Below are 14,949 nucleotides of genomic sequence, written 5' to 3' on the forward strand. Positions count from 1 at the left end.
AGCGGCAGCAGACGCTGCCATCGCTCAAGCGCAACTCAAACTAGATGGATGCGCGTGTCCCCGCACAATTGGAATTAGCCTGGAGGCTTGAAAGAAAAAAAAGTGTTCCTCCTCCAGGAGTCCTCCTTCCCCTCTCTTTTCACTCCTTATTTCTTTACACGTCGTCTCCGGAGCTTCAACAATCTATTACTTGCTTTGGGGAAAGGTACGCGTGGGAAAACACACGTTTGGCTTTTTTTTTTTTTTTTTTTGGTGAACCACTTGCCTTCCGTTTCTTTTTCTGTGTCCCGTGGATTTTGTTTCGCGGCGAAACCTGTCTTTAGCGTTTACGTCGTTATTTATCGCGTGCATGCATATATGTAGGTGCCTTAAGTCTGTGAGCCAGGGAAAAGAGGATTGGGAGAGTATGCTTTCTAGCAAAGCCTCCAGTTGTGTGGGAGGATTCGTAAGGCGAAGCCGACTTTACCGACATCCCCCTTTCGCGAGTATTGCGTTGAAGGGACAAAAAAATCCTCACATTCCGTAACCCACGCGTACTTGCTGCAAAGCCTACTTTACAATGAAAGCTTGTTTTCATGCAAAGCCTGCGTGTGCTTCACATCCAAAATTAAACTTTAAGCAGAGCATGCTTTACCGATATGTGCAGTCACGGGCAAACGAAATTAGAGCATGAAAATATGAACCTGAGAACACGCAAATAGCGCAATTTCTTTCCATGCAAGTCATCTTGTCGCGTGGCATTTTTACAGTAGCAAAGTTTGGAAATGTGTCCTTTCAAGTATACCACTATCGGACCGTTATTTGATCTTCACAATCCATTATTTGATTTTGCATGTTCTGGATCACATTTTCGTGTCCGCGTTTCATTTGTCCATGACATGTACCTATTCCTGAATGCGGAGCCTACAGGCCTGTGTCTATGCTTCTCTAACCGTCATGCCCTCTACTGAGCGTGTTAAGCTCAGCTGCCGCTGTCCGCGTGCCTGTATGCGTAATGCCCTTGGCTTCCAATGTAATGACGCAATCATCTTAAACGATGGCTTAAACCTCCTTTAATTTTATTTTTTAGATGCGGCGGCATCTCATACACTCGCCTTGTCCCTCCATACGGCGTTGTCGTTGTCCGTCCACACCCCTCCCCCATTCTCCTCGCCGCGCGAGCTGCGCTCTCCGCCGCTCACCCCCTCTCCTCTCCGATAGCGAACACTCTCTCGCGAGGGGCATTGGATTGGATTCGATTGGCTTGGCTTGGCTTGGCTTGGCTTGGATTGGATTTGGATTGGATTTGGATTGGATTGGATTGGATTAAAGTGGATTGTGTTGGATTGTGTTGCTTCATAGCCGCGCCACGTTGCGTCATAGCCGCGGCAGGGGGTTCACGGCACGTTTCACGCAATGGGAGAATCAACCGAACGGAAACAACAACGGAACACCCTATGCGTCGCATCTACACAGGGGTTCCCGCGAGGGGAGGTGGGAGTAATTTTTTTCAATTTTATCTCTCCGGGGACGCTTTACTTGTAGCAACATTTCTTATCCATAGAGGAATCCAACAAAAAAGTACACCATTTAGCTGTTCGAATGAGTTGTTTGTTACTCCAAAAAGGAAGAGTCGTTATTTGAAAACTGCGGAAAAATAAGCACTTGGAAATTCGGGGAGATGTTGTCAAATAAAGTGTTGACGGGGCGACAAAACTTGCCATCTCTTCTCACTCCGATGCTTTGCGGAAGGCTGCAATTTTGGCATCTTAAACGACGTGTTTTGAAGAAACTAGTCGTTTGAAATGGGCACACCGCAAAAAATTCTTGGCGTATCAGCTGTTCATATCTACGACATTTTTTTTTTCTGTGATGTGTTAATCATAAGGGGACAGGAATCATAAATCTGCCGTTTTGTGTGTAATTATCACAGGCCACGCATAATTACTGATTTGAAACCTACACGTAGCACCCCGGGAGAAGGTGAATGCTGCGGGCTGGGGAACAACGAACTCTCGGACCCATGCATCTTCATTTAGTTTCAGGAATGAGCGTTTAGTCGCGCATTCTTCTCAGATTATCCCTTCATTCCCAGGCGTGTGAAAAAGCGAGGGTGAAACAAAACGTGGAAGAACGCATTAGGAGAGAGATAGAGAGGGAGAGAGAGAGAGATAGGGGAGAGGTGGAGAGAGGGGCAGAAACCCACGCAATGAAGAAAACGCACCGAGCGAACGTCATGCATGGTCTCCAACTCTTCCCGGGAGAGTAAAAAGCGAGGCAATGGCCGTTTTGACTCGGTGCTCGCGCGCCCAACAAGTGGGCTGCGGGAGCTCACGTCACCTAGAAGTCGCTTCTCGTCGGCGCGTTCAACCCCCGCCGAGGCGGGAGGAGGTGGAGCGCTGGCAATCGGCGCAAGGTGGGGGTCCCCGCAGCAGCCGCGATGCCGCCAAGGCGAAAACCGTCGACGAGATTAATGGAACTTTGATGATGACAGCAGCGCTGTATGAGCGGACCCGGAGGGAGTGGCGGGGCGGGAGAAGCAAGTGATTCGAGCATTTGCACTTCGTTTCGCCTCGCCTGCGTGTGTGGGTATGCTACCGAACTGCTTTTCCCTTGTCTTTTTTTTCTTTTTCTTGTGCCTTCCTTCAACCCATCGTTGTTTTCCGCTTCTCTCTCTCTTTTTTCCCTCTCCTTACTTTCGCTGCTTAGAATTCTTTCCAGGTTTGCCCGAGTTCGCCAGGACGGGTATAACTATACCGACGGGCGCAACGTGAAGAATTCAGAGGGGTGTTTCGCAACCGTTTAGCTGCAGATAATGCGACTCTCATCCGCGTTTAAAATACGATATAATTGATTGTAGGAGGCCCGAAAGTTGTCGGTCTGATCGATATGCACGGGAAAGGGCTCGCCTCTGACGTATGCGCGAATATATAATCGCGCATTGTTAACCTGAGCACGCGTTAACAGAGAAACGCGTATACCATGCTTTGTGAGTGGCGTGAGGTGCATAGGATGGATTAATCTAGGATTTAAGTTTCTCGAATGAAATAGAAGCCACTGTGAGCTTATACTGAAACGTTTGAGTTTGTATCGAAAACAATTACAGTAGAGTCGCGATAATTCAAACTCGGGTAATGCAAACTTTCGGTTAATTCAAACGAATTTCAAAATTTTGGTTGGCCCGTTATGTTTTCGATGTATTCTTCAAAGTCGCTTGATTACAACTGCTCTGTTGCGTAAAGTCTGTCAATTTGTACTTTTTGCTTGTCCTCGCCGGATAATATCAGCTGAATTTGCCGCCTCTGGCTGCACGTATCTATCCTCACAGCTCATTAATGGTATCCGCAAGTTATTTATCAGTGCAGAAAACTGTTCGCAATAAACTGGCTGCCCTTGGTGGCATCGAAAACTTTACTTTCAATTCTCATGCAAAGACCAATCAGTCATCCATTCATCATCTTTTCTGAAGGCATGAATAGCGCTTCAGTATTGTGCGTAAACATTGTAATATAAATATGGGTGAATGTTTCATTACAACACAAGTTGGTATGTTGCCTCGAGTCATACTTGTGGACTTCTTCTGATAATTAAAACTTCTGATAATTCAAGCAATATCCTGGGGTCTCTTAGGGTTTGAATTACCGCGAGTCTGCGGTATATAGCGAAAAATGACTACCACGAATTAACCAATTATGGGCGGTGAAAAGGAGAAAAGTTTTGTGGTTACCATGGCAGGCAAAGCGCAGTAGTACCTTAATCTTGGTAGACAACTCCGGGAGCTAGGTATACAAGACACGTTGCCGCTAAATCTGAACGCGATTCGTATTCAGGGCTTTAGCACTGAGGTAATCGCAAGGATGAAGAACGTGCAAAGCGAAGCGTGTTGCACATTTCGGTAGGTATATAGTCACCTGCCATCGCGCCTCACCCGCCAGTTACGTGTGTCGAGTTGTGGGCGTCCACTGCAACATTAAGGGGGAACAAACATTACGGGGTACAGGAGGAGGGGGGGGGGGGGGGAGATGGGCCGTAATTTGTATAGCCAAGTATGGGGAGCTGTTACATATTCCCTCCTTGCAAAATCGCGCAAATAAAAGCGTATTCAAAATCTATATGTTCTTAATTAATTGCTGAAAAAAAAGTCCAAGCGAGTGTCCTCCGCCCCAATGGTATCAACGCTCTTCCACAGCGTCAATCTTTGAGTCACTTGGGGAACATCTTCTCCACCTGCTTGGGTACACCGACGAATTCTGTGCAGGTTTTCATCGACTGCAAGCGACTGTTTTGGAAACGAATGAACCATTCTTCTGTGTGTTTATTAAACTGCTTGCTCCGTGTTAAACGAAAGAAAAACGACGAGCTTTACTTGCGAAATAATTGTCCTCAGGGGACGTTATCAGGGGACGTTATCAGGGGAATTGTTGTCAGGGGACGTTACCGCATGCAAGGAAACTACACGTTCGGGAGATGGCGACACACCAGTTAGTTATCGAGCCTTCTTCGTCACCACGCTTGCCGCATTACGCCGGCAGTTGCCGAGCACCATGTTCCTCATGCACGACACGGCGCGCACACGCGGTTTCGCGATTTACGACATCCGCGCGCGGCACTGGGTTCACACGTGCGCGGCCTTTGGGTCGGCGCGGTAGGCGCAATGCCGGGACGTTTCTGCGCTTTCCGGGAAAAACGGCGCGACACCGCGCATGCACGGTCTGCAGGCATGCGCAGCAGCGTCCGTTAATGCAGCCGCCCGATCGCACGTGTGTTGAAACGAGCGGACCAGCGAATTCGCATGTGGCAGAAAATGTTCGAACAATGACTGCGCAGAGAGTGTTTCGAAATTCGCCTTTCCCAGTATAGCCACACCGCTAGTGTGACTGAATAACAAAGGTTCAACGGATCCCAAGATCATGGCCGCTAACTCAGTCCACAGGAACCATGGCAGAAGTGCCGGCAGGGTAGGCTGAGAGCGGCAGTGTATGAAGCCTCTAAAACGAGCGCGTTTATTTGTTGCATATCTGCGAAGAGAAAGTTTCCAGTGCCGCGCTATTTTTATGGAATAAAAAGTTCACATTGACATTTTGTGCGGCGCAGCTATACATACGGGCTATATGGGGCGGACCCGCAGGTGGTGTGGATTAATTGTGAAGACTTCGAGACCTTCAAAGGAACACTGAAGTTGGTGACAGATGTGTTACACTTGCCTTATACCAAATTGAAGCGTAGAATACACAGTTGTTCCCGTTCTGAGTTCTTGCCGCGGATTTAGAGACACTTTTTTGGGGAAAAAATGCGAGGAAGCTCACACTATATAACGCGTAAGACTTGAAAATGGCGAAGCTGAACGCAACCGTCACGACCATCATGACGGTTTACGACGGTTTAGTAAAGGTCGTTGCGGCAGCCAATGGACTTCTTCGCTGCCGCAACGACCTTTACTCCATCATTGTTGCTATAAGTGTGAGCTTGCTTTATTTTTTTGGAAGGGATAATTACTGGACACCACCTTGGAAGGACGTACGCTGTGACTTGTCTTTCTCGTTCCGAGCAAGTGTTGCCACGATTACGGCGAACGCTGGAGTTTTGTTCTTTATTGCAAATCTTGGCCAATCTCTCTAAGTGGGTATTCTTGGCTCGACAAACGTGTGCCGGGGACGCTGGGCGGTCGTCGCGAGGCACGCACACACGAGCACTCGGCACTTTCTCAGTTTTTTTTTAAACTGCCGGGCGATCGGCCACGAGGCACACGCTCACGTGCGTGCGCTCGGAATTTTCCCGGCATATTTTAACTGCGGACAGGAAAAATTACGATCCGCTAAACAGCTTCGCTGTTAAAAAAAAAAAAAACGCGTTCAAAGGTGCCGCGTTTTCGTTTCCCCTTGCTCTGAGGTATTTTTTGTCGGCGGCCATGGCGACATACCATAGCGAATCTGCAGGGCGAATATCTAAAGGTTGCGAACAGGTTTAACTTTTACGGCCCATGCACAGTCAATATTAGCGCGAAATTTGAATGTTGCAATTTTGAAGACCGCGGGTAACGTCAAGCATCGTGGCAAATCAATGTGGAACACCACTGCGATGGCTTGTAATACCGGAGCTAGGGGCGTATGATGTTTTATCTCCTTCAGAACGCTATAAAGGGAAGTAAGTCCCTGCAGATCCCAAATGGTTGCCAAACTAACTTAAATTTTAAACTGAATAGCGAGCGCACACGTAAGTGTACGGCATATTCCCTTCAGTGTGCCATTGTCATGCACGGAAATATACTCTCTTTAGGCCTCCCTAAGAAAGACAGACACCGCACACGGAGTGAGAACTTGTGTTCTCCGTGATGCAATATAAATGTAACCACTGAACCACGCATCAGGGCGGACGTACTTGGCTGGGGTCTGAGGCGCATCGTAGGGGAGGAATTAATCGAGACCACCTGTGGGCTTTTGATGGCTTTGGTATTACGTATCCACCCGAAATCTCTGATTCCACATCCGCAGAAACTGAACCCGTGACCTTACGCGAATTAGCCAGTGGCTTTGTCCTCAGCCCGTATGACTGCAGAAAGGTGAGTTATCGAGCCACTTAACGAGTTAACGAGCCATTTATCGAGCTCGTACTATAAGGACGAACACGTATTACTTCTCTCCAAGCATAACGTCTGCGCGCAGGTCATCAACATCGTGGTCGGACAGAGTTAGCTCATGTATTGTGTTCATTCGAACATTTACCTCAAATTCATTCTAAAATTGCCTTGTGGCGTGGAATCTTTGCGGCTTCACCGGCACCTATACATACCACCCAATTTTTATTAGGATTTTTCGTGGGAGCTGGCGCATCATACGCACCTGAACATTCAGTTAGAGACACTCCTCCGGATGTGTTGGTGAACCGCGCTACGTGCTAGAGAGACAAGAATGATATTCCAATCGGACGCGATGTCCGTCGGCATTACAATTTTCCTGAGCTCTGGCCAACCCGCGCCCATAATAGAAAAGTTATAGCTGCAGTGAAGAGGCTATTGCGTCTTCAGATATTGTGTATAGATTGCCAGCTCAGTTTCATGTGTACGTTTCTCAGCAGGGATGTTTAAACTTTAGCTTGGTCAGTCGGCGTCAGCAAACGAAAGAAACAAACAAACAAACAAACAAAAAAATGCCCCCCCCCTCCCCCTTCCCGCCCGGCACGACCTTCGCGCAGTGGCTTTAGCAAAAAATACCGACCTCGTGAGCATGCACTTCATGAGGAGCGCCCGGCGTTCTCCAGGCTTGCGTCACGTGAGGGGCTCCCGCTTTCGCGTCGTCGTCCTTGTCGTCGTCTTCGGCGCGGCGGACCCGTGGCGCGCCGGTCGCTAGAGGGCTCCCCCCCCCCCGTAGAGCACGAGGCCATTGTGTTGCCCACGTGACGTTTTTGGTCGGTTGAGTCTTGGGTTGCCGCTGCCCATACGAGTGACGTAGACAGACGCTCTTTCTGCTCCCACTCTCCTGGGATCCCCTGTTAGTGTGGGGAGAAGCTTTTCTCGACCTTCAGCGTTTCTCCAACCTTGCACCACTAGCACAAGCTGCACCAATTTTTTAAATGCTTAAAATAATCTTTGTGTGGACTCAATAAGGAAACCCGCTTGCACGCCTGCAACGTTGGATGGGTCACATTTTCGCACACCAAAAAAGGGCTACTAATAAAGGACCTAGGGCATTGATGTTTTCAAATGCAGTCGCTTATATAGCTCCCCAAAATGTCTTCGCAGTAAAGCACTTGTGTTTAACAAGAAGCCGACTTTATGGTTTGCTGTATGGCATTTTATTGAACAAAATTGAACAAAAGAGGTCTTATGGGATGTCTTGTAATAGGCCCCAGAGCCTTCTTACTTTGATATCAGACCACTGATATTTCGTCTGAAAAAAAAATGCCTTCCCAATAACTCATTCGTGCACGATAGACAAGTCGGCTGGAAAAGGCCTCGCATTATAGCGCTTCATAAGAATACATGGGGTCTTATGGAGGTGCTCAATAATAGGCACTGCATTCTGTTGTTTGATATATCAGACTGCATTGCCTCTGAAAAAAATTCTACCTAGCAATGCATCTCCGTAGAGTAGAGAGAGAGAGAGAGAGAGAGATAAACATCTTTAATGGGCAAGTGAGGTCAGCCAAACCAGGCGCCCGACTTGCTACACCAAATGGGGGTGAAGGTGTGATGAAAATATATGAAAACTCTCACTTACACATGAATAGTCAAACACACAGACGCACACAAAAAGCACCCACACAATAGTCAAGCTTACATTAAACGGGCTCGTACCGCTGTGTGTGTAGTAGAGTGGGTTACGCATTTGTCCGACTATTTACCCTTGGTTTCTTTTTTTTTGTAATTTAATTAGCCCGAGAGCCCTACACGTGCCATGAGCGAAGAACTCGACCTGTGAAGCCGGCTTCCGAGAGAAAGAATATCAATCCAACAAAAAGAAGGTTGGATCTTCTCAGTTGCTAGGCAACGCTGTGCGCACTGGGCATGCGCAGAGCGGCTCGTCTGCAAGCGCAAGAATGCCAGGTCAGAGAGGAGGATGTCACCTCTTTCTCGATTGCAGAAACGGTCCTGGGCAGCGTTGGCTTCTTCTGATCACTGCTTTCTGTGTTATGTATACGTATGCAGTGGTGCTGATGTAGGTGTGGCTCTTCAGGCTCAGCAGAAAGAAATAAACTTCGTTGGTATTTTTCGAAGTATAAGTAAGACTGGACCTGGAAAGCACACCACGGATTGCCGAAGTGTGATTTAGGGGAATTCATTTTACGATGCCTGATACGTACATTTTTATGAGCTGCAATTTAATAGGTACTTCTAAGCATAGAGCACTATGTTCAACTTAATTGAATGAAGCAAAAAGCTGAAATGATCTAAACGAAGAAAGGTTCTTTGCAGAAAGGAGTTGAACAACATTGTGCTTGGGCACGATGGCGTTGTAGGTATAACATGACGAGTGCACGCAAAGTGGTGTGGAGCATTACCAGGCAGCCGTTACCTCTGAAGCCGACTCCGAAACTGGGATGCGCATGGGCAGCATATTTCCATTTTGTCTCCAAAGATACAATCTGGGCTGCTTATAGTATCTTAGACTGTTTATAGCCGCCAACTTCGAGGCTTTTAATAGTCAACGAGGTGTGGTGAGCGCTCATTATACAGCGGCTACCACGGGATCAACCCCTCCATTACAGAACTGTCTGCAATTTCAGACGACAAAGTCGAGATTACCGTGGTTGCAGGCGCCGCTGGGATCCGAAGCAGTGAAGGAAGTTCGAGCACTGGGGCTCTTCCGTGCACGCCGTCTGCAGGCGCTGACGTGGAGCGTGCTTTAATTACGCTTCGGCTGCAGGGTGTGGCCCTTCGCTCACGGAGCGAGCGCACGCAGGCTTACAGACCGTATATTGGATGTATATACTTTCTATATACTTGCGCGCCTCGCCATAGCCACACCGCGAGTGGGCCTTTGAAGCGCCCCGTATACGTGATCGCAGTTTATACGGAGTCCGCGCTCGCTGGGGGGCAACCGACTCAGCCTTTCGAAACGAACCGCTGCGAACGAGCACGTCTGCGTGCGCGTTGCTACGTGGGCGCTCTCGTGTGGGGGCGTTGGGAGAGAACGCCCCGGCGCCGTAGTTGGACGAGTCGTCTAATGACGCGTCCAGGTGGGCTCGTGCTGCGCTTGCTGGAGACAGGTGCGCAGAGAAAATTTGATGCGCCCAAATGGAAGTCGGAAGCCTAATGAGCGCCCCTCCGCTGCGATGTATACACTGTAAAAAAAATTTGGTCAAAATGACGGAAAAGTTCTGGCAGCTCTATTTCCAAGCGGTTGGCTGTCAAATTGACGGGTGGTCGTCAATACCAAATGATGGCGTTTTTAGTCATTTTGACGTCTTACTTGTCACCCTGAAATACAAATTTGTCGTCAAAATGACGGGCTGACGTTTTTTCATTACGTCATTTTGACGTTTCCTTGTCAATATGAAATACAAATGGCCCGTCAATATGACGGCCTGAGTGTTTCACAGCAAACCGTCATTTAGACGTCAAATTTAAGTAAAATGTAGTCTTCGGCTGAACTGCCCAATTTTCACATTCTGTGGGCAGTAACTGATAAAAGATGCTACGACGATTAGCTTCAGTGCTCACGTATTTATTGCTGCAGAATGGTACATAGCAGAATGGATGCAGGAATGCACAGCAGACTTGTGGCTTTCCTGTTGATTTTCTGAAAAGCCATTGGCCACAGCACCTGAAAAATAGAACAGTTGGTATTGTGATTAGGTGGAACATGATATTAATGGTATTTGGACAAAATTGCATATAATAGACAACAAAAAGGGATCAACCTACACAAAAGCAGGTGGTGGACAATGCAAACAAATATGACAATATGTTAATCTAATCGAAACAGCATCTTTTCCGTTAGCTTTATGAAGACAGCAACGTTTCAAGAATACTAGCTGTGCAAAAGTTAAATGGAAAAAGTTTGGTATACGTAGTATCTGCATAAAACTGGCGTAAAAAGATAAAAAATAACAACCACATTTCAATAAGCCACGTCGCGCTGTGTAACCACAGAACAAAGGAAGCTGCCAGAGAGTCACAGTAGCTTTCTTTAGTACGTTGCCGCAACGATGAGAAAGTTAATAAAACTTTAACCGTTGTCGAGATGAAGTTGTTCCACACTCATTTACCTTTGCAAACTCAATCGTCAGAGTGAGGGTGGCCGTGTCGGTAACAGACGTTGAACATGAAGAATCCACGATGACGGGTGACACTTCCTGCTTCACAGTATTGTGGTGCCGTCGGCTGCTATGAAGACCCGCTGGAGTTCACCCATCTTCGAGCCTGCATGGCGACAAAATTACTGCACTTACGTACCGTCGCAGTTGAAGGAGGAGCGATGCAACGATCGCGAGTAACAGTTATACGTACTTTGCACAAGAATGCGACGCACGAGAAAAAAAGACGCGCAGAGTTTACATGTGTCCAGAAGCTTTTGGCCCGTAAAGTTTCAGCAGTCGTTAGTCTGCTCGCTTTCTGCCCTTTGCACGACCCGATGAAAGAGTCGAGAGCCCCCTTCCCTTCCCCACCCCAACTTTCGGAAACAGTGCTGCGGCGTGAACAAGCGACAAGTCATTGCTTATTACCGAGTTTCGGCGGGTGCGCGGGCACGATCAAAAGCGTTGTTTCGCGCAAAATTATATTACAACAACACATACTCGTCGTGCACTTAACAAAACGCCCGCCTACTGCGGTGCCGAAATCAGCCGCTGTCTATTCCCGCCCATTTCTTCCCATGTCGACATTTCGAAACTGTGTCAGTTGGAGACAAAACTCATCAAAACGCAAACGCGTTTTCTGTTTAGGGGCAAATAAAAGTGCTAGAAAAAGTAAAAGCTCCAGGCCGTTCAGCTTCCGGCGCGATGGTGGCCATCGTTCTCACGGCGCTGTTATCCCTCGCCGACCGCTCGCACCGACGAGCGTGCTGCCCTGTTCAAGCTACAGATGCAGAAACACGGTTCCAGTTTCTGACACGACGGTCCTCATAGTATTCGAGCCAATATACTCTGTACACTTGAACTTGCTTCACAATTATTGCGTTCGCAGATTCTAGTTATTATTTTTTTTTTGCAAGGAAAAATCTCTTGATGCTGTAAATCGTTCACTTACCGCTATCAGATGCACTTGCTCTGTTGCTGCAGCTCCGCGCGCATGGCTGCTTGCTGAAGGAGACCAGAAAAGAGACGTTTGCTCCGTCGCAGTTTCAAAGAAGTATGTGTGAGCCCCCGACATGGGAAAGGAGGGCAACCCAGACGCTTTCCGAAAACAGAAGAAAATGTCCCTTCCTTTCTCCTCCCCCGATCGCGCGGGCGGCGGCGGCCGCCGCAACGGGAGACAAAGGAAGCGTCCCTGGAAGGACCCCCACTCCCCCCAGCAACAGGCAGCGGTGCCTCTCGGAAGGGTCCCCTACAAAGGAAGCGTTCTTCGACAATCCGGCGTCGAACAAGAGAAAAAGCAAAAGGCCCCACCGGCGACTGCGAGAGCCGCCTTGGGCGGCCAATCAGAGTGCTGTATTACTGAAGTCAGTTTGTTTGTTTCCTTTCGCTCCTTGTTCTATCCCCTCTCCCATCGAGTTGACGGCGAAACAACAGTCTTCACCATTTACGTCGACTTCCTGTCAAAAATCACGGTCACTTGGCCGTAAATGTGACGGCCAGTTTTTACAGTGTACGTTTGGTGGGCAAGTGAGGTTGCAAAACCTGTAAGCGTGTATGGTCTTCAAGAATCTTCAAAGAATCTGCAAATGTGTAGTTTTCAAAATGTCAAGCGTTTTCTGCTAAGCATTCGCGGCAGTGTTGGCTTAGCCGCAAGGCGCTTCTGCAAACGCAGAACAAAAATGCATAGAACACTAGCTTATGTTCGTCACGCAGTGGGGCCAATTCATCCTGTTGAGTAAAATGCTTTCTCGGTGCGTCCGGGGCGCGCGCCGTGCTCAAGTCCAAGTCCCGAGCTCCTTTCGTGGGGTAAATAAACATCACCATGCTTTCTAAACTTCGCGGACACCATTCAAATCATATGCCGTTTGAAACACACCGGGACGTCCGTTTTTCAGCCCCTCTATATGCCTGGCGCTCCAACGACCCGTGGCTCCTCGGGAGTTTTTGTGGACGGACAACAAAAATGCATAAAACTCTAGCAATTTGAACTTCGCTTAAAAAGGAATAAGAGTCGAAAATTAGGTCGTACGAGCTCATCAGAAAAAACTCAATTTAATCGACTGCCAAGAGCTCAAGTGGTTGCTTTCTGAAGTATCGTGGCCGGAGTACATTGTGCGGTAACGCGTACATTACCACAGAAGGCTACTCCGGATCTCTCTAGCAAATCATGAGAGAGGGAATAAACCTTGCTCTTTGTCCTTACTTTTTCTTTGTGTGGGTGTGTTCAAACGTGTACGCAAGTGATCCGAGCAAGAACGAACACGGCCCGAGGTTGCAACGCAAAAGGGTCGCTACGACATGCATGCTGCACGCGCATCGGACATAGGAATGGCAGGTTCTGGGTGTGCCAATGGAGGAGTATAGTAGAATAGTTTATTAAATGGGTGGGAGCCTGAGGGCTATAGTTGGGAAACGGAAGGTTGGGAGGGGTTAAGTGCTGCTCACTATGGAAGCCTCGCCGGCGAAACTCAGTAGTGAGCTATGTGTCTCTTTGGCGGCTGTTCGTGTCCGTATACGGTGGAGAGCGCGATAGCTGCTCAGGGGACACAAAGGATGACGGTATGGAGAAGGGGTTAGCGTACATATGCTGCGTTTCGCTTTAACTGGCGCCCTCACCTCGTGTTTGTCCAACGTATGGCTTATTTTTGCCTTTGTAGCGTCTCGCAATTATTTCGGAGAGTGAACACCGGTCCAAGTACTTTGACCGATATTGGTGCTCAGCATCGCGCTGACTGAGCTGAACGACGCCAAGCTCAACGTCCGTCGGCTGAGCCCGAACTGGGACGGCTCGGGGAAATATACAGGTGCCAATGACCGAGTGACGCTTTCCCCTCTTCCAGCAACTCCCAGCTTTATTTTACAGCGGAGCTGTTTATGGCTTGGGTTCTGCGAATTTTTCGTGTCCGTAAACAAATCCGGTGCGGCAAAAACGACTGGCGGCGGCGAAGCCAACTTTATCGCAAACGATCAGCAGAAGACGGCTGCAACTTTCGCTTTATCCAAACTTTCTACAACCAATTATATCACAATTGACCGCTAAGACGAATACATCATTACGCTGAGTTTAGTTTACGTGTTATAATTATTCGACAGTAAAGTTATAAACGTTACAGAATTCCCGTCTAGTGTAAATACGTGTAAATGTACAGAAGGACTGTACAGATTGCACGGAAAAATTGTTCGTGGAAATGTACAGAAAGCGGCTGCAATTCTCGTTGTATCAAAGCTATTCCGCAACAAAGTACGTGAAAATCAGCCGCTGAGATGGCTCAAATTACGGCCAGTTTCATTTACTTGTCCTAATTAGGTATAGTCCACGGCGAAGTTGCAAAGGTTGTGGAATTCACATCTGCTGTCAATTCGTGAATTTCTGCGGTTGGTAAACGAACAGTCCCAGGTTTTGTGTGCGAGGATGAAACTATTGTTCTTTCAACTTTTATAAAGTAATCACCAAGTCATAGTCATTAGCAGTATCAAATGACGAGAAAAATAAACGCGTGTACGTTAACTTAACAGTGCGTGTGATGCGCGTCTTATATAACTTCGTCGGTCACCCGGCTGAACAGAGTGGAGTGGCTCCTATTTCTTCGTTATTATTTTGTTTTTTGATGTGAGATGACCCTTCACATCTAACTGTACAATGACGGTGTGTCTTTCTTTAGACTGTTTTCGAGTTGTGGTAAAAATCTACAAACCGAATTAATAATTCATCCGCGTCTTACACTTCATAATAGTCTATCTTTTACTTCTAGTAACAAAGTCTATGACAGAGGGGGCAAAAATATCTCTGCAGCAAGCGAACGAACGAGAAGCAAGAAGCATTGTTTCTTAGATGGCACGCAGATGTGTAAATTCTCACAGTTTTCCCAAGATTTTTTTATTGAATATGAAAAATTGCTTTTGTACTGTCGGATACTGTTTATCAAAGCCAAAAAAAGTCCCGGGAGGAAACAAAGACTTGTTATCGGCAGTTGTGTCTACGTATACGGCACACCTGAACAGAAACACAATGCGCGTTTGTAAACGCATAATGCTGGCCCTCTTGACGTTTTCGTAGTTTGGCAAAGTGCTAACAAAGCGCCGACGGAGAACACTGCGATCGGATATTCGTTGGGTACAAGAAAAACGACATTTTTCGTTGCAAGAAGCTGTCCGCATAGCAAGAAGCTTCTACATTTCAACGCAAATTCTGATACTTTCCAGTTTTGTTTTTCACTTTCTATATTTTGAATTTTG

The 14,949-nt window shown here is 47.6% G+C and overlaps 2 long non-coding RNA genes across 5 annotated transcripts in view; one reads left to right on the forward strand and one right to left on the reverse strand.

Annotated features, from left to right (window-relative positions):
* The window catches only part of LOC144178881 (uncharacterized), a 559,382-nt gene that overhangs the window by 143,778 nt on the left and 400,655 nt on the right, over window positions 1-14,949 (forward strand). The window lies entirely within an intron of this gene.
* Window positions 10,127-10,800, reverse strand: LOC144180387 (uncharacterized). The gene is made up of 2 exons (XR_013324390.1): window positions 10,687-10,800; window positions 10,127-10,241 (listed from the first exon to the last, which is right to left on the reverse strand). It is a non-coding gene; the product is annotated as an uncharacterized LOC144180387 (long non-coding RNA).

This window comes from Haemaphysalis longicornis, unplaced genomic scaffold, assembly GCF_048455015.1.
Source record: "Haemaphysalis longicornis isolate Haplotype H1 unplaced genomic scaffold, Haemaphysalis longicornis Haplotype H1 scaffold_4, whole genome shotgun sequence".
NCBI lineage: Eukaryota > Metazoa > Arthropoda > Arachnida > Ixodida > Ixodidae > Haemaphysalis > Haemaphysalis longicornis.